The sequence below is a fragment of the Topomyia yanbarensis genome, chromosome 3, assembly GCF_030247195.1.
Source record: "Topomyia yanbarensis strain Yona2022 chromosome 3, ASM3024719v1, whole genome shotgun sequence".
Lineage (NCBI taxonomy): Eukaryota > Metazoa > Arthropoda > Insecta > Diptera > Culicidae > Topomyia > Topomyia yanbarensis.
In genome coordinates, this window is record NC_080672.1 from 195,615,163 (window position 1) to 195,634,628 (window position 19,466).

The 19,466-nt window shown below is 40.8% G+C and overlaps 1 long non-coding RNA gene across 1 annotated transcript; it reads right to left on the reverse strand.

Moving 5' to 3' along the window:
• Positions 1-15,541: 15,541 nt before the first annotated feature.
• LOC131693694 (uncharacterized) lies at positions 15,542-18,950 on the reverse strand. The gene is made up of 4 exons (XR_009306300.1): positions 17,340-18,950; positions 16,291-16,579; positions 16,083-16,227; positions 15,542-16,025 (listed from the first exon to the last, which is right to left on the reverse strand). It is a non-coding gene; the product is annotated as an uncharacterized LOC131693694 (long non-coding RNA).
• Between the last annotated feature and the right edge of the window lie 516 nt (positions 18,951-19,466).

The window sequence follows — 19,466 nt, forward strand, 5'->3', positions numbered from 1 at the left end:
CTTGGCTCGTTCTTATCATTCATGAATCCTACTACTTTTTTGAAATCAACGCACAGATTCCTCTTTGGCTATCTCAAAGCAAATGATTCAAGTAGTATTCGTAGGTTTCCTTTCTTGAAGTGTTTTTTGAAGTTCTTGTCTCTCACGATACATAGCTTGGAAATGAATGGGTGGTGTTCTTTATTGTTCAATAATGACCCCGGAGGTGTTTTATTATGACGTGCATGTAGTTACTCCGTAGAGCTTCATAGCTGGAAATCGTTGGGTGTTAGTATTGTACAACACAGTTTCAGTATTGACCCTGAGGTATTTTGTTATGACACGGATTCATTTTGTCACTCCGAAGAGTTTCATAGCTGAGAATTGAGTGTTGTTACTTCATAACAATGTTTCAGTATTGACCCGAAGGTGTTTTATTATGAAACGAGTTCATTTTGTCACTCCGAAGAGTTTCATAGCTGAGAATAGGGTGTTGTTACTCCATAACAATGTTTCAGTATTGACCCGAAGGTGTTTTATTATGAAACGAGTTCATTTTGTCACTCCGAAGAGTTTCATAGCTGAGAATATTTTTACTTCTTGGGCAAATGCATCTTCTTCAGGTGGTTCCCGTAGAAGACGCCAAGTCGCTTCCCAGTAGAATCTTCAAGCTCGTAGCAGTGTTTTCCTAATATTTTCCTGACTACGGCGAGTTCATACTTTGGGGCTAACTTTGCACAGAAACCTTTCCCTTTGTCTGAAAGCGCAAAGTTTCGCTTCAAAACAGTCTCCCCGAGAGCATAGGTGGGACAATCTGAGTTTGACCGAAGGTTGTATTGCTTTTTATGACGATCATAAGCCTTCGTTAATTGTTCTTTTATTTCGTCGAACAATTTTTTTCTTCTTTTCTGTGCTTCGTCATTCTGTATTGGACCTGCGGTTGGCTGATCCCGTATTTTCTGGTATTCAAAACCATCAGACACCCTTTCTCGACCAAAGACTACAAAATACGGCGAATATTTCGTCGATTCGTGAACCGCATTCCGGATTGCACATGCAATCGTTTGCAGATCGTCTGCCCAATCTTTGTGCTGCTTTATCGTGGCTCGAATCGCTGTTGTTATTACCCTATTCGCTCGCTCAGTGTTGTTTACCTGAGGGTGGTAAGCCGGTGTAAGCCAGTGGTTCACGTTGAAGTCTGCCAACAGATCGCGAAATATTTTCGACGTGAACTGAGTACCGTTGTCTGTTAGAATCACTTCTGGTACGCCGAAGAGTAAGAAGATCATATTCTTGACAAAATCGACAAGCGAATTCGCCTTTGCTTCTCGAAATGGCTGTATCAGGACGAATTTGCTAAAAACATCGGTGGCAACCAGCAGACACGTGTGTCTACCCTTTCCCGATGCCGGAAGCGGCCCTACATAATCCAGCGTAACGAACTGCCAAGGATACTCAACGAACTCTTTCTGCATTCCCATCGGAGGGGTTGCGTTGATGTTACTGGCTTTTGAGGTCTGGCATTTAACGCATTCGCGACAGAATTTTTTTACCTCTTCAGCCATTCCTGGCCAGGTGTAGCGACGCTTCAGTGCCTGCAGCGTCTTTTCTACTCCTAAGTGCGCAATATCATGTTCGGTCTGAATGATTGGTACCCTCTCTTCTTTTCTCGGGAACATTTTCCATCGGAATCGTGGATCGTCTACACGGCTTTCACTTTTAACGTAACGGTAGATTACGTTGTCCGTTATTCGGTATTCGGCGAACTTCGCTGGGTTTGCTTTAATCTGTTCTACCAGTTCTTCGTATTCGTCATCCTGGGACGTTAGATCGAGGAGATTGATGGACCTTGAAAGGCAATCGGCGGTAATGTTGCAAGCTCCTTTCCTATACTCCAGCTGTATGTCGTATGACTGTATTTTTAGCGCCCATCGGAGGAGTTTTGAATTTCCGGACTCAACTCCGATGGTAAACAGCCATAAGAGGCTTCGTGCGTCCGTGACTACTTTGAAGCGCGACCCCTCTACATAATGTCGGAAGTTCTCTATCGCGAGCAGCACTCCGAGGCATTCCTTCTCGACACTTGAATACGCTCGTTGCGTTCTACTGAGCTTTTTGCTGAAATATGCAATCACCCGTGTTTCCCCGTCGATGCTCTGGACTAATGCTGCTCCAACGGCTGTGTCGGACGCATCTGATTCGATGGTGAAAGGCTGGTTGAAGTCCGGATTTGCCAGTATCGGTGCCGACGTTAGAACTGACTTGAGCTCTGTAAATGCCAGTTCCGCTTCTTCGGTCCACTGGAGTTTCTTTTTGGACTTTTTCAGCAGGTCGGTTATCGGCACGGTAATCCGACTATAGTTTTTTATAAACCGCTGATAAAATCCGGCTAATCCCACCAGTCGTCTTACGTCCTTGACGTTCTTCGGTCTCGCATAGTCCAAAATCGGTGCGATTCTGGAACTATCGATTGCTACACCTCTTTCTGTCAGCAAATATCCGAGGTATTTAATTTGCTTCCGGCAAAATTTTGACTTTTCTAATGAAACAGTCAAATTTGCATTTCGCAATCTCTCGGCTACAATCCGCAAGAGACGAAAATGTTCGCTCAACGTCTTGGTCGCAATAACGATATCGTCCAGGTAGACAAATACCGCTGGCATGAGATCGAAGCCAATCACCTTGTCCATTAGTCGGCACATAGTGAAAGGCGCATTGGTTACTCCAAATGGACAGACCTTGAACCGGAACAGGCCCTTCGAGGTCCTGAAAGCGGTCAGATTCTTGCATTCTTCCTTCAGCGAAATTTGAAAGTACGCATCTTTCAAATCGATGATGGAAAAGAACTTCGCGTGTTCTAGTCTGCCGAAAATCTCTAGCATGTTCCGGATTGAGTACTGGTCCTTCACCGTCATCGCATTCAGCCTTCTGGAATCGAGACAAACTCGTATTTTCCCGTTCGACTTCCTCACGGGCACCAGCGGGTTTGTCCATTCACTGTAGCATTCCTCTATCACATCCATTTTCCGAAATCGCTCAATCTCAGCATCTATTTCCTTCTGTATGCTAGGAGAGCAGCGATACGTTGGCTGGTTCCGAGGTTTCGCCCCCTCTTTCAAAACGATTTCGTGCTCGATCATATTGGTTCGACCGAGCTTTTCGCTGGATGTGAATGCAAAGTCCTTCACAACTTCCACCAATTCTCGACGTTCGTTAGGTGTCAATTCGTGCTCCACCTCGATCGAATCCTCAGTTGGGATCTGTGCGTTATCCGGTACGTCGAATGTGGGAACGTCCAGCGTTATATCCTCGCCTATTAGCGGTAGAGGTGGCAACGTGCCTAACGGCTCTAACGTGAAAGCGATGAGCTCGTTAACGTTACCGAAATCACCTACTGGTTCTGGTCCGTGTCCCAGGTCGGCCATAGGAGTAATGCCAAAACTTTTCCAGAAATTACAACCTAATATTGGTTTTGAAATCTCTGGAACTACGACGGTCGGAACTACTCTCGTAACACCTTTGAAAGTGTACGGGATGTTTAAATAACCCAGACAATTGTACTGGGTGTTGTCGGCCGTGCACACTCGCAGCTTTGTTGGCTGAAGCTTCAATCCGTATTTCTCAGAGAGCTCCAACGAATTAATTACAGATATGCCTGCACCGGAATCCAACAACGCTGTTATTTCGCTGTCAAAAACGTTCACTCGCAAATATGGACACTTTCTGGTTTCGATTTGAATCGTGTGGACACGATTAATTGGGTCGTAACCGAGTTTAATGGGAACTTTGCCGTTTGTAGGGATGACCGTGTTCCCCGGCGTACACCCCCTTAATGGTTTCCCTGGTTCTGATTGGGTTGTATTCGAGCAGTTGCAGCACAATGTGTGCAAGTGCGAATCGTCCTCCCCAGTTCTCCGCAACAATAACAGAACACCCTTCTGGTCTCTCTGCAGTCCCGCCAATTGTGACCGGATTTCCTGCAGTTCCAACAGATATTTAGCTGGGTGTGCTCTGCATTTTGAAGATTCGTCGCGTTCCTTTTATCTGCTGACGGTCTCCAACTTTTCGCTTCCGCTCTTGGATTGATTGCGTCGATCGCTTGCGGGGTGTCACTGTCGCACTCTGACTGCTCACAATCCACGTGATTAACGATCCGCTGGGTTCGAGCCTCCGGCTGTTGAAGATTGAAGTCGGCTGCATCGATACCGTGATTCAGTCGAATCAGATGGTCAAGATCTCGCACCGGAACGATCGAAATTTTCGAACGGTAGTGCTGTCGCATATTGTCCCATACTACTTCGAACTTTCGTCTGCGTGAGAGGGGTCTTGATAACAGTTTGTTCAACCTCTCTATTTCTGCCACGAACGCAATGAACGGCTCTCCTCTGTGCTGCTTGCGTTCCTGGATTTTCTGCCGAATTCCCTGGTCCTGATTCGGGTTGCCAAACCGATATCGTATCCTCTCCTCGAAATCGTTCCAGTTCTCAAATTCGTCGACGTACGTAAAGAACCAGTCCGAAGCTTGTCCTTCCAAAATGAGATGAATGTCACGCAGTAGACTCCTGTCTGACACTCCCTCACGTCCAGCGATCTTTTTCAGTTTATACAGGAAGTTCTCCACCGAAACGGATTTAGAATCACCTGAAAAAAATAATTTCCAGTGTTCTATTCTCCGGTAGTGTCGAGGTTCGCGATTCTCTCGCAAGATTCCACCCTGACGCGCCATCCTTCCATGGCTTGCCCGGTCACTGTATTCTCCCGAACCGTACCAATCATTGCTGACCTCTCTATAGTTCTGCCTATGACGTCCCCCTTGCCAGTCTGTCGCCCTATGTCTTCGAAAATCTTCCTCCGATTCAACTTCGCTGCTTTCTTCGGTTCGTTGAGTCGGCAGTCCGCTGATCCTACGATTTAGCGTCTCATCCGGGTATTGTCGTTCCGTCCTGGCGAAATGCCCTGTCTGTAGCTGAACTGATCTTCTCCTCTCCGGCTCGTTGTTACCGTGTTCTGATTCGGTTGCGTTCATTCTAGGATATATATTATTGGCTGCTTCCATCTTACACTGGATTAACTGCGATTCGAGTTGGTTGATGCGTTTCAGGAGTTCTTCAATCGATGGTTGCACCACTGTCGACTCACTATTTTGCCGATTTGTAGTTTTAGCCGGTATCTGGTTGGTTTTCTGGATCGCTCCAAAGCTTTTATCCAGTGTTAATTCCCGGTTAAAGCCTTTAGGGTTCTCCAGGTCAGCCTCAAAATCTTGTTTGTCCTCACCTCCTACGGCTTCGCTCTCATTCACGTCATATTCGGGGAGTGTTTGAAGCTTATTGGTAGCTTTCTGAAGCAATTCATGAATGTACTTCAGAAGCTCTTGGCGCGCTCTTTCTCCACTCTCGTTTGTAGCTTCACCTCGATGTACCCGCAAATCATAGTGTCTAAGACGAGACACCAACTTGGGGCTCGATCCATCCTGCAAGGACACATCTATCTGGTGTAGCCGACTCCTGATGACGTCAATTTCCTGCTCGAATCTGTATGGGGGGCGATACTCCCTTCCCTCCTTCTGGTCTTCCTGGAATAGTCGTCGTAATAACCGCAGTTTTGACGACGTGTCTTTCTGCCGCTCCTCTAACTGATTCCGAAGCAATAGTTCGTAATCCACTTCTTCATTCGACAAGTGTTCCGCATATGGAAATTTCAAAGCCATTTTCAAATTTTAAATTCAACAATTTGCAGTTCAAATCAAGTTCACTCACCAACTTCACAACTTTATTTTTATTAAGTTAAAAAAAATTAAATGTACCAATAAATTTAAGGTTATCATAGAATAGAAAAATATATGTACAGAACTAGGAATAATAAATTTTTTTAACTTAATTATACTCAGGACGCGTGTACAAATATAAAAACAGAAGAATAAACGTTATAAAAATGCCCAGTTTTTCTTTTGATTTCAACAAATCCGAAAAAAAATTACCCGAAATCGTTATGTATTTTTTTGAGAAAATGCCGTTCCCAAAACACAACTAAAAAAAAATCCAATACTAGATTAACTCAAGATGCAAATTGCATTACCTGAGTCCGCAAAATTTTAGCCTTTTTAAAAATTGGATGCCAAAATGTGATACGCGCAACAGGAAAAAAAAATTACCCCAAAATTTACGTTGGGCGCCAAAATGTAGCGGGCCAAATGGCCGTTTACGGTTTCCGTCTACCAAAACGCTCCTCAGGACGTTTTAAACGAGTAGCTTTAGCGCCACCCCCGAAGAGGACCACTCGTCAGGTTAGAATTGCCCAGCATGAAACCTAACCTCAGGGCAGGTTATAGAAATTGATCCCGAAATGGCGCAAAGGAACGGTAGGTAAACACAAAATGTGAAAAGATGCACTCCGTTTCGCGTATAGATGGAGCCACTACTATGTTTAGCAAAGACGCAAGAGAAATGATCGTTATACCAACTCGAAAGCTCATGCACTAAAAAAACGATCAGTTATCATCACAGGCAGAACTCAGTCGAACACTCTTTCCCTCTCGCTTTGTAAGTAGTAGTGGGGACTAATTCCCGATAGCCCATCGGAGTAAAACAAACACAAAGAAAATTCAAATCTACGGAAACGACGCGAAACGTGAGAAATCTTCTCGAACCAAATTCACTACACGGGAAAGCTAATTAACATAAAAAATACAAACATTTCAGGTAACACTAACAGGAAAACATTTTATTGGACGGATTAAAATACGGCATTTTATTCTTAACCTAGGTTTCATATATTCATTTAGCTTTACATTTTTCGTGTTCCTTCCCTTTCTAGCTTTCCCCTTTCCTGTCTACCTGTGTGCGGTCAAAATTTCCTGCTAGCGGATAAAGCTGCGCTGAGCAGTACAAATGCGCGCTCGGCTTTAGCTTTCGAGCGGCAAAGAAAGCTTTCGAAGGTTTGAGTGGTGTGTGTATGGATCTACGTGCACGGATCAATGATCTATTTTTAACTTACATGCGTTATTTCAGGAACAGCGTCGATCTAGTAGAGCTGCATCTCAGCTGGGTGCCGACTGGTATTGCGGCTTCGGCACCGACTTCCTATCGCAAACCTATTCAGCGATGGCGACGAACGGCGTCTACAATGGCGTCGCAATGATGACGCTATTTAGGCCTTTGCCTACCGGCTGTTGAATTCGGCCAACTTTTCTGACGATGAAGATGGCCGTCGCTCTGATGAAGCGCGTTGATGGTTTTGCTGCTTCCTTCCGACCTTTTACCAAAAGCGTCGGGAACTTTCGAAGCCGGAACGTGGGGTCAACAGAGTGGTAAACGAGACGGGCGGTGTGCCGAGCGTATGTGTCGCTAGAACGCGGATGGCGGAAAATCTCCAAACTTTTGCAATAAAAGAAAAGAAGCCGTCGATCGGCTATTCGACGCTTTGAAGCTTTTTATCACACAACTCAATTATTTAATCTTACCTTCTTTTCGCACACAAGTTCGCACGAAATGTAGCGAATTCAAATTTGTATTTCTGACCGCACAATTCACTGACCGCACTAGCTATGCCTATCGGAAAGGAACTTTTTTAATAAATTTAATCCTAAAAACTTCTCACATTTTTAACAAACTACCTTATAAAACACACCGCGATACTAAAAAAAGAACTTCACACTGCTGCCTCTTCCACGATCAGGATCGAAATGGACGAGTTGCAGTTCTGTAGATCCTCAGATAGGCGTCAAGTGATTCGAGTATTCGTAGTCGGAAGTACGTATTTTTACAAATACTACTCTTTCGACAACCATTTCTCTCGCTTGAATTTTAGGAATACTCTTTCCTCTTAACACATTTGTATCCATCCATTTCATTCTAATGCGCATTTGGGTTTCGGTGAGACGGAATATTTTGAAAGTTCATCCGAAATAGGCTAAAATTGCATGCAAGGGAATATTTGTACACAAGCGTCTGAATATTTCTTGATGTGATGCGTTTTGGCATAGTGAGCGTAGTGAACGAATAATGACAAAAATTACGAAAAAGGTGAACATGCTACAAAATTTTGACAAATATTTTGTCGACAAAAATTTATTTGAGAATACAATTAAAAATTCAATATCTTGTGTATGAGGTAACTAGAATGGCGAAAATTCTAAACTACTGCATATTTGATATCAACTATGTTTATACCAACGTAAATCTCGCATCGAAACAAGATCAGACACGAGCGGGCATAGTGGAATTTGTACATTGAATGTCATGTACGCAGCTCACCTGGGTTCGAATAGAGATTTGTTATAGGAAAATTCCTAACCTGAATACAGAAGCGAATGACCTTAAGGTTAAAATGTCTATAATCGAAACAAAAATATGATCAGATTTGTTAAACAATTAAATGGTTTGATTAGAAGTCATGAGGTTGTCTTCAAAATTCGCCAATTTGAAATCGATTTTTTTGATTTATTGAATTTCCAATCTTCGAAAGCGCTGGATCAGTATCGAAAGTAATTATTGAAAGAAAAGAAAAACTTTGTTTAGGATTGCCACACCAGTTTTTGGGGGCGAATTTTGTGTCTTCGTACAGATAGATCTGAATTCGCCCGGAAGAATCCATTGGATTATTTTGCAATTTTGCGTTGCCCTTTTCTTTACCAGGAATCGTATTATACAATAAAAGCAATGGAAGCGCTCCAAAATTCTGTCGAGTGATCACTTTGATTTGAAATTCGAATTGATTTCAACGCATAACCATGTGTCTCTTAAAGTCTATCCCCTGCTCAGTAAAATGCTGCTGGTCAAAGTACCACTAGAGGCGGTAACTCTACCTCTATTTGAGAGCTCAATTGGTGTCATCAAAAACTCCTGATATACCAAAAGAATCCGAAGTTAATCCAAAAATTTTAATTTGAAATTTAATATATTTGGTTTGCAGTTCATCATTGATACAAAATCTATAAAAAATCATATTCAGGTACGAGATGATACCGAAACATTTTTGTAAAGGGGTCATACTCAAATGACGTAGCGATTCGGCGATTTTCAACTACCAGTTCCCTCTAGCAAAGAGGTCAGGGATGGGAAAAAATAAATACGTTTTACAATTCTTTCAAATACGGCCTTTTATCAACATTTCCATTATAACAGCAAATTGCGTACACAGCAAGTCCTTTCGTGACAAGTATAGTGTTCATAGTTTTGTTTTAAATGTTATATGTCATGAAGAGAAGATCTCTCAGTTCACAATCCTGCAGCTGTCAATGATTCTGAGAAGCATACGTTCAACTAAATTGCTAAATTGTGTTTGATTGATTTCGAAGAGAAAATTTAACTCTGCTTCTAAACTAAACCAACTAGTTAGCAAGATTAGCTAACTAATGTAGCAAGTTAAATCCGCATACAAAATCTTTTCGTTTTGGAGTGAGCGTGAGATTTTGAACGTCGCTTCCAGAACGTAACGATTTTATTGTAATTTTTGAACTATTTTCTTGAAATCAGTTACAACATTCTTGTAAAATATGTTAAGGTGTGCTAACACACCAACACAAATAAAAGAATAATTCATGTTTTTATAGGATTGTGAATGTTTTCAAAACCAGCATAGCGTAAAATTCAACCAAAACCCTTCTTTGAAATTTGATTCATGTTTCTCATATTTTTTCCATTTTTTTATTCCTACGTGGATTTTTTTTATTTTGTTAAAATTTCATTGATCTATTTTTTCAAGTTGTGGATTATATGTATATTTCTACAATTGTAAGATTCTGCCTTTTTTATCTATTTGCATACTTTTATTTTATCCATCTTTTTACGTTCCTTACTTTTGCTTTTTTACTATTGCTATCACTATCACTTAATTTAATTTATAGTTTTTTCTCTGTTATTTAATTTTATTCGCAATTTTTCGAGAAAATTCTGCTTTCTTTATTTTTTTCTTATTGTTTCATATTTTGATACCCTGCTTTTTATTTGTTTCTTTTGTCATTCCATCTAAATTTTAGAATTTATCTATTTACTACATTTATTCTTGTCGTAGACGTTTTCTATATCCTTTTTGCCTTTCTCATATAGAAAGGTTATGCAATCACTCTGAAAAATGTCAACCTAATCCCGGCCCGGAGGGCCGAGCGTCATATCCCATTTGACTCAGTTCGTCGAGATCGGAAAAAGTCTGTATGTGTGTGTGTATGTGTGTATGTATGTGTGTATGTGTGTGTGTGTATGTATGTGCGTATGTGTCAAATAATGTCACTCATTTTTCTCAGAGATGGACCGATTTGCCCAAACTTAGTCTCAAATGAAAGCTGCAACCTTCCCATCGGCTGCTATTAAATTTTGGATTGATCGGAATTTTGGTTCCGGAATTACGGGTTTCAGAGCGCGGCCACACAGAAATTTCTCATATAAACTATAGGAAAAATTAAAAATAGAATTTTTATTTTTGGTGCTAAATGTGTTCAAGGTGCATAAAACGTCGAGATTTGATGCAAACTCGAAAAAAAAATTTGACGACGATTCACTTTTTTGAATTTTGGTACATTTTTGCCTTTCTCATATAGAAAGGTTATGCAATCACTCTGAAAAACGTCAAACTAATCCCGGCCCGGAGGGCCGGGTGTAATATCCCATCCCCTCCTTTAAAAATCTCCTTAAATCACCCCTCAGACCACCACCCCATCCAGCCCTCATACCCCTCCCTTAGCAAGCAGATAACATTGATCTAATGCTGATTAGGCTGATCAAATGAAAGCTGCAACCTTCCCATCGGCTGCTATTAAATTTTGGATTGATCGGAATTTTGGTTCCGGAATTACAGGTTTCAGAGTGCGGCCACACAGAAATTTCTCATATAAACTATAGGAAAAATTAAAAATAGAATTTTTATTTTTGATGCTAAATGTGTTCAAGGTGCATAAAACGTCGAGATTTGATGCAAACTCGAAAAAAAAATTTGACGACGATTAACTTTTTTGGATTTTGGCACATTTTTGCCTTTCTCATATAGAAAGGTTATGCAATCACTCTGAAAAACGTCAACCTAATCCCGGCCCGGAGGGCCGGGTGTCATATCCCATCCCCTCCTTTAAAAATCTCCTTAAATCACCCCTCAGACCACCACCCCATCCAGCCCTCATACCCCTCCCTTAGCAAGCAGATAACATTGATCTAATGCTGATTAGGCTAATGGAGTATGATATTTTTTTGTTTCAAGTGTTTCACCGTCGACACGTAGCTCATCAAGTTCGTGGCTGGCATGCCATTGTGTATAAGTGCAAAGTGTACTAAGAATGTAATGGACATTTCCACAATTATGTTGAACATAAAAAGCCTCCGTGCCATAGTTTAGAGAAATGAGAAAGGCACAATTGCACCGCTAGGTGGATTAAAACAGGTTTTTTCATATTTTTTTGCTCTTCTAAAAACAATTTTACTTATTCAAATTCATTCCAATTTGTCTTATTGTTTAATTTTTCACCTTTCTCCTATTTGCGTATGTGTCAAATAATGTCACTCATTTTTCTCAGAGATGGACCGATTTGCCCAAACTTAGTCTCAAATGAAAGCTGCAACCTTCCCATCGGCTGCTATTGAATTTTGGATCGATCGGAACTCTGGTTCCGGAATTACGGGTTTCAGAGTGCGGTAACACAGAAATTTCTCATATAAACTATAGGAAAAATTAAAAATAGAATTTTTATTTTTGATGCTAAATGTGTTCAAGGTGCATGAAACGTCGAGATTTGATGCAAACTCGAAAAAAAAATTTGACGACGATTCACTTTTTTGGATTTTGGCACATTTTTGCCTTTCTCATATAGAAAGGTTATGCAATCACTCTGGAAAACGTCAACCTAATCCCGGCCCGGAGGGCCGGGTGTCATATCCCATTCGACTCAGTTCGTCGAGATCGGAAAAAGTCTGTGTGTGTGTGTATGTGTGTATGTGTCAAATAATGTCACTCATTTTTCTCAGAGATAGCTGGACCGATTTGCCCAAACTTAGTCTCAAATGAAAGCTGCAACCTTCCCATCGGCTGCTATTGAGTTTTGGATCGATCGGAACTCTGGTTCCGGAATTACGGGTTTCAGAGTGCGGCCACACAGAAATTTCTCATATAAACTATAGGTAAAATTAAAAATAGAATTTTTATTTTTGATGCTAAATGTGTTCAAGGTGCATGAAACGTCGAGATTTGATGCAAACTCGAAAAAAAATTTGACGACGATTCACTTTTTTGGATTTTGGCACATTTTTGCCTTTCTCATATAGAAAGGTTATGCAATCACTCTGAAAAACGTCAACCTAATCCCGGCCAAATTTTTTTTTGCGACTCGCATAAGGATTCTGGATTTTAACAGGGGCGTAGTCGATGGTTTACGGAGAGGGGTTACACCCCCCCTCTACTGTACACTTCCCTCCTTTAAAAATCTCCTTAAATCACCCCTCAGACCACCACCCCATCCAGCCCTCATACCCCTCCCTTAGCAAGCAGATAACATTGATCTAATGCTGATTAGGCTAATGGAGTATGATATTTTTTTATTTCAAGTGTTTCACCGTCGACACGTAGCTCATCAAGTTCGTGGCTGGCATGCCATTGTGTATAAGTGCAAAGTGTACTAGGAATGTAATGGACATTTCCACAATTATGTTGAACATAAAAAGCCTCCGTGCCATAGTTTAGAGAAATGAGAAAGGCACAATTGCACCGCTAGGTGGATTAAAACAGGTTTTTGCATATTTTTTTGCTCTTCTAAAAACAATTTTACTTATTCAAATTCATTCCAATTTGTCTTATTGTTTAATTTTTCACCTTTCTCCTATTTTCTAGTTTTTAGTTTTCCGTTTATCGCAGTTTTATTTTTTCCCATTGTATATTTTATATAATTTTATTTTTTATACCTTTTTCTTAAGATTTAATTCGTTAGTGTTATTTCTTCATATTTTCCATTTAACCTCTTTTGAAAATACTTTTTCAGTTGACCATTTTCCTATGCGCACTTTTTCCTAATTTAGTTCGTTGTTTAAATTTATTTCAATGTTTGAATTTATTTCAAATTTCGTTTCTAGTGCTTTTTCTATTCTTTAAATAATATCCATTTTATTCTTTTTTTTTGTGTTAATATCTTCATTTTTGTGTTTCTATAGTATGGCTTTTTCAACTATTTTTTGTTTTCTATTTTGTCTGTTTGCTCCGTTTTTAAAACTTCCAATTTTCTTTACTTTTTCGCCTAGTTATCATTTAAATGGTCCAGCTTTTCAAAATTTTCTGGTTCTTCCATTTTTTTAATTTCACTATGGTTATTTTATTCTTGTTTTTTATATATACTGCTCTAGTTTTATGCATTCTCAACGTTTTATTTATTTTTTCTATTGCTTCAAATATTTCTTGTTTTTAATGTTAAATAAATTTTATTATTCTTGATTTATCGAGTTTTTCAGTTTCATGCATTTTTTATATTAATGTTTGTATTCTTTTTAGTAGTTTTTTTTTTTTTTCATTTTCATTGATTCTAATTTTTTTTTCCTAATTTCCTATCAATTTTTCATTATTTCCACCATCTGTTCAATAATGTTCGACTTTTTTAATCTTCGCAATATGTTTTTTATAGTTTCCTGTTTTCCTTTATCAATTTTTTATAGGTTTTGTTTTGGTTTTTCTCGATTAAACATTTTTGTTGTTTTTAGCTCTTTTGTACATTCTTTTAATATTTAGTTTTCCTATTGTGTTTTATCTTTTGCCGTTGATCGCCGTTCAGATATTTTTAATTTTTGTAATTACTACATTTTTAATCTTGTCATTTCTTTACTTTTATAAATACTATTACAAAAATGGCGCTTTTCAAAGTCACCAAAACTGTCGAAGAGGTATTAAAAACTCCCAAAGTATAAAAAACTCTACGTTTTTTCCTTCATTGGCACTACAACCAACTAGAGCAAAAAAATGGTACATAAATATAAAATTTCAGTGTACTATACATAATATCAGTGAACTCCAATGGATTTCAAACATTGACTTTTTTGTACTCAGGCAATACACAGTGGTGGGGGCCCGTACGTTGGACCCTCCGGGCCCGTATTTTCTCTCTGTGACCCTGGAAATATCTAATAAGTGAACTAATTAATTGTTTATCAATTACTTCTAGTGTTCTCTGAATCGATAAGCACTTGTCAAATATGTGAGGTTAAGGCATTTCATACAATGATCAATTATAGCAGCATATCTAAATATGAAAAAGAAATTGGCTGCACTGCCAACATCGCTAGCCGCATACAGTCAACTGTCATCAATTATTACGCAGGGCACAAAAAAGCAAGAAAACCAAAAAATAAGAAGCCGGTTGTCTCGTCTTGTCTTATGTCGTTTTCGATAGAGAACCTAGAAATTAACCGAGGCTAGTTGCTTCAAACGTTTTTATTGGAACTGAGTTGGGCTCTCGCCAAACAGCAGTGGTGTGAGCGAACCCGAAATATATTTCAGGTTAGAACCCAACTCGGTTTTCAGTTCAGTGGCGCATAACCTAGGTTTGAAACTGGCTTCAAACAAACGGTTTGACAGCAGTTAAGTCCAAAACCGAGTTAGTTTCCGCCTCAAGCGAAAACGACATTAGGTATTTAGCAGAGATGCCGGATTTGCAGACATGTCTGCAAATTCGCAGACTTTTAATTTTAGTTGCAGATTTTTTCGATGACGCAGATATTTGCTGATTTTTTAATTTGGTCACAGATATTTACAGTTTTTTTTTAGGTTTCTTGCACATATTTACAGATTTTTCAAAATGAAGGCCTTTGGCTACACTAGTTTCAAATTACAGCTCTATCTACTTTAGGCAATTTTTATACATCCCAGGCTTTTAAAATTATTATTGCAGACATTTGAAAAAAGTATCTGGCATCTCTGGTATTTAGTGCCATTTGAAATGCTGGCTAGAATTTTGTTTTGGTTTACACCTAATATTAAAGCGACCCTACACGCAACCATAAAATAACCTACAGAATAAGTTCTTTTAACTTAAATTTAGGTACTTTTGAGCTGTGCATCGCTTTCGCACTTATTAGTGGTGTCAAAAACAAAACGAGAGATTCGACCCAATCGAGGTCTTTCGTGCGGTAAGGTACTTTTAAGTTGTTTGGGGTATACTCAAAATTAGGTAAATTCAACTTAAATTTAAGTAAATTAAACTCAATGTTGAGTTATTATTTTTGCCGTAGTTAAATGGAAACTACCTCAAACACGTCCCTCTAAGAAAAAAACGTCCAACGAGAGTCCTTCATTGGTCCAATTTGTTGGGCGACGGTCCAACAAGCGTCCAAAAAATCGTCCAACGAACGTTCAATGAAGGACCTGCAAAAGGCGATTTTGCAACACTTTTTTGGACGTCGAGCAGTGTGACAGCTCGATCGTTTCGTTCAACAAATTGGACCAATAAGGGTCCACCGTTGGACGGTTTTTTGTATGGAGCGATGGACGTTTGTTGGACCACCGCTTTTGGAAATTTGAGGTTATGATATTTTGTTTACTCCATTTAAATAACATACGAATGTAAACACAATTTTAAATTATTTTATTTTTAGCAATACTACGTACTAACTTTATTAGTTTTACATTATTGGATGTGAATGGTGATTAGGTGCAACGGGACTATAAATTTTGGTAACCCGTGGCAAGAACACTGATGTTTCCGGAGCAAGAGTCCAGAACAACTTCCACCAGCTGTCTATACCTTCGCTGCTGCCTCCACCAATTCCGGAATCCATCCGACCAATACCGTCGCCAGGTTTCAAACTGCCCCGATCACTAGAGTTATTCATACTACTGTTGTGCATTGGCGGCAGCCCGGATCCTGGCAGCTGATGCCTCGAAGCATTCCGTATAATTCCACCATGCTGATCCACCGAATGGAGTGAATGTTCTAAGGTGATCCTGTTATTTGTACTACTGTCGCAACCGATTCGCTCGTCCGGTGTGTTCTCGCCGACGTTGCTTCCGTTTCGCTGGAGTTGGCCATTTAAATTTTGTTCATCTTCCTACAGTTCAGATTGTCCAATTTTGTAACGGCAGCTATTGTTCTGTAACGATGAAAAAAATGTATTATGTACCGCGGATCGTTCACAATGATAACTTACCTTGCTATCAAATCAATTAGCACATTAGCAATCGTATCCTAGTTATGAATGAATGAGTTAACAGTTTACTAGAGTTTGGTTACTCTACCGAAGGTTTCTTCAAGCAAAAAACAAAACTGCTGAACACATCTTTCCAGTCCGTAGCCTGAAGTATGTAAAACAGTGGTCAGATCAACTTTAAAGCATCCTGTGGATGTTGCACATTTACCTGCAACGTGGACGCCTCATTTTGCGCAATGTGATACAGCGTCGACATTTCCATCATGTTGAAGTAGGAATGATTCCGTTTCTCCAGCTCGATACAAGTAATTCCTAGTGACTAAACATCCACCTTGCCATCATACTATCCTTCATACATCGCCAGAATCACTTCCGGGGCCATCCAGTAAGGTGTTCCGACAAAACTATTGGCAGGGCATTTGATAACTGCACTATCGCTGTCGGCTAACCCGTCTACATCCTGTTCGGTCAGCAGGATGTTTCCGGCTTATACATCGCTGCAACGGTATTATTGAATAGCATAAGTATCGCATAAGAACGAGTTTATTTGTATTGAATACTGGAGTACACTTGAGTCGCTTTCATGGCAAATAGTTATGACGCTATTTTAAATTTATATAGCATGTATCCTCTGCGTAAAATTCTGGTGGAGGATTGGCAGCACGGCCAAGTGAAAGTAGCTCGTTTTTCGTGTCCGCCTTTTTGGCTTTTTTTGTGTGTTCAAGTGTCTTTCGATAGCGGAAGTGGCGTTAAGTGTACGGATGGAAGACTCTTGTTTGTGCCAGAAGTGGAGTCCGGCTGAGATACTCCCGTGTGGGGCGTGCAGAAGGAAATTATTTGGAATACTGAGAGCTGCATGGCGGCTTGGTTAGATCGACGAGGGAAGTCTATGAGGGGCGCGCGAAGAGATTCTTTGGTTGGTACTACGGGATTCAGAAAGTGTAAACATACAGATGGCTATATGCTCATATCCGATACATGCCGATTTGGTCTACTGTGATAACTGGATTCAGACAGTGGCATCGAAAAGATAAGTACAAGTTTTAATTCAACTAATATTTGTCTCATATTAGTGTTTTGATCGCTTTGCAACTGCATCTATCTGACAAAATAGAATTGACACTGAGCAGCCCCCAGACTCCATCGACGTTGGTGTTTGAAAAATGGATATGTGGCGTGTTGTTTTATCGTATATACGTTGCGCATACAAGTGTATGTGAAACCAAGGACAATGTCCCACGCACACTTTGATCTCACCCTTTCATGTCCCATCTCTGTTCATCAACTCTGATGTGTGCCGCATCGTTTCTCAGACGGGCTTGGGGAGCGCTGCGATATTCTCTCGCACTTCGGTTGCATGCTCTTCTATATTTGTGTTTGCGATTGACTCGACATAACATGCTGACTGATCTGGACCCGCTAAATGATGACTGAAAGAAGGGGTGAACGTGTAGAGATATTTGTCGAATGTATACTTTTTTCAGAGCATTCTACAGACCTACGCTTTGTGGCAGTGGTAAACCCTCAGCAGTGAGCACCAACACAATCGCACTTAATTCCCACTGTTTTGTGGTATTCATTGGTCGACCTCATGTGGACCATTGCACGGAAATGTATAACCTCACTTTTTTGACGGTTCAGAGAGCTTGTTTACATGGACTTGGTGTTCGAACTAAGATTTTTGTATTGCGTGGAATCAAAGATTTTCTAGCACCATGTAGATGGACTCGCTGAACTGTCATTTTTTCGTGCATTTTTACTCATATGACGACATCTTGCAATGTCCCATAGTGTTTTATTTGTTATCTCAACCATTCTAGTTCATTGCGGTGCCGTGTGCGGGTGCCGATGTTCTCGTGTATTATGTACCATCGAATTGAGTACTTTACGGTGACGTCACAAACGAACTGAGTGTTCATTTTTGACGGTTCGCTTGTGCTGTTTGCATGGACTTGGAGGGGTCCTTTACGATTTGCTTAGAGCGAATCTGGCCGTCCACGGGTTTTTCTAGGTCCATGTAGGCAGTGCGATCGAGACGTCAGGGAAGGTGAGGTTGACTGTTTCAGTAAGGAACCTAATTTACAGTTTCCTGTGCCGTACATCTGTGAGTGCGTTTGTGTGATGGTTGGGTGGGAGCGTTGGTGTCCGCACGGGGTGAGAGGCCGGATTTGGTTGTGCGAGAGATGATTTATTCAAACGCACAATATTGTGATTTTTTTTGCTTATGGACGTGTTAAGGGATGCGAGACCGATATTGGGTGCAGTGTACAGCGGGACTGTTTGCATACGGTGGTTCATCAGCAGTCTGTCTGTGAAGGTATTGGTTGGTTGTGTAAAGGGTTTTGTACTGCTTTTGATTTCTTTCAGGTGTTGTTTTTGGACCATCCATAAATTTCGTGACACTTAAGGAGGAGCGGGCATGACGGAGTGTTGCATTTTGTGACGTTCGGAGGGTCGGGATTGAGCAGGAGCGTGACGTAATGTCTTTGCACTGAAGGTGGAACATGGAGATATCGGGAAAGGGGGGTAGGGGTGTTACAAAGAGGAATATTTGCGATAATTTGTGTGTAGGGGTCTAGTTTGTGCCTTTTTTGTGTTGCGTGGCTTCTGAATGGTCTCTTTTAAGAAGGTGCGCTGTTGTGTGGGATTTTGCGTGTTTTTTTTTTTTTACAATGGAGAAGACCTTTATGTCCTAGCCCAGTACACGTGCTAACGGTAGGGTCCAATCTACCACACGGGGTGCACTGGGGGCGTGTCGGACTCGAATGGTGACCAGCCATTAATACCGACTAAACTCCATTGGGCTCCGCCATCATTCCTCCCAGGAACTACCTCTCGGTATTACTTCTGGGGGGATGGCTGTACTGAATGTACTCATTCACTCTCACTCACGCGATCATACATCCTGTATGAGGCTTACTTGGGTGCTCTCTAAATCACACTTTGATTCACTCTCAAACACTCCCACATGAGGCTGACTTTTGTGCTCACCTTTTACGTTCCATGCGAGGCTGACTTGTGTGCTCACCTTACTCATTCCTTGCTAGGCTTACTTTTGTGCTCGCCCTACCCATCCATGTGAGGCTGACTTGGGTGCTCACCCTATCACCTGATTCACTCTCAATCGTGCCCCTCTATTGTACCTTTGTCACTCCCTCTGGCATCCCATGTGGGACATTTTCCTTAGGCCCCACTTCTGACATACCATGCGAGGCTGACTTTTGTGCTCACCTTTTTCATTCCTTGCTAGGCTGACTTTTGTGCTAGCCTCTACCAACCTGTGAGGCTGACTTTTATGCTCACCCTTAACATGCAATGTGAGACTGACTTGGATGCTCACCCTTTCACTCCTCTGCCACGCCATGAGGCATCGATAGCTTAGTT